This window comes from Ptiloglossa arizonensis, unplaced genomic scaffold (genome assembly GCF_051014685.1).
Source record: "Ptiloglossa arizonensis isolate GNS036 unplaced genomic scaffold, iyPtiAriz1_principal scaffold0069, whole genome shotgun sequence".
NCBI lineage: Eukaryota > Metazoa > Arthropoda > Insecta > Hymenoptera > Colletidae > Ptiloglossa > Ptiloglossa arizonensis.
Genome location: NW_027478439.1, coordinates 505,992 through 506,812, shown reverse-complemented (window position 1 = coordinate 506,812; position 821 = coordinate 505,992).

Genomic DNA, 821 nt, shown 5'->3' with positions numbered 1-821 from the left:
TCTTTCCTCCTTTCTCCGTTTCTTTCTTCGTTTCTTTCTTCGTTTCTCCGTTTCTTTCTTCGTTTCTTTCTTCGTTTCTCGGTTTCTTTGTTCGTTTCTCCGTTTCTTTTTTCGTTTCTCCGTTTCTTTTTCCGTTTCTCCGTTTCTTTCTTCGTTTCTCCGTTTCTTTCTTCGTTTCTCCATTTATTTCTCCGTTTCTTTCTTCGCTTCTCTGTTTCTTTCTTCGTATCACCATTTATTTCTCCGTTTCTCCGTTTATCTCTTCGTTTCTCCACTTATTTCTCCGATTCTCCGTTTCTTTCTTCGTTACTCCGTTTCTTTCTTCGTTTCTCCATTTATTTCTCGTTTCTCCGTTTCCTTCTTCGTTTCTCCGTTTCTTTGTTCGTTTCTCCGTTTCATTCTTCGCTTCTCTGTTTCTTTCTTCGTTTCTCCGATTCTTTGTTCGTTTCTCCGTTTCTTTCTCCGTTTCTCGGTTTATTTCTTCGTTTCTCCATTTACTTCTCCGATTCTCCGTTTCTTTCTTCCTTTCTCCGTTTCTTTCTTCCTTTCTCCGTTTCTTTCTTCGTTTCTTTCTTCGTTTCTCCGTTTCTTTCTTCGTTTCTCCGTTTCTTTCATCGTTTCTCCGTTTCTTTCTTCGTTTCTCCGTTTCTTTCATCGTTTCTTCGTTTCTCCGTTTCTTTGTTCGTTTCACCGTTTCTTTCTTTGTTTCTCGGTTTCTTTCTTCATTTCTCCGTTTATTTTTACGATTCTCCGTTTCATTCTTCGTTTCTGCGTTTCTTTGTTCGATTCTCGGTTTATTTCTTCGTTTCTCCGTTTCTTTG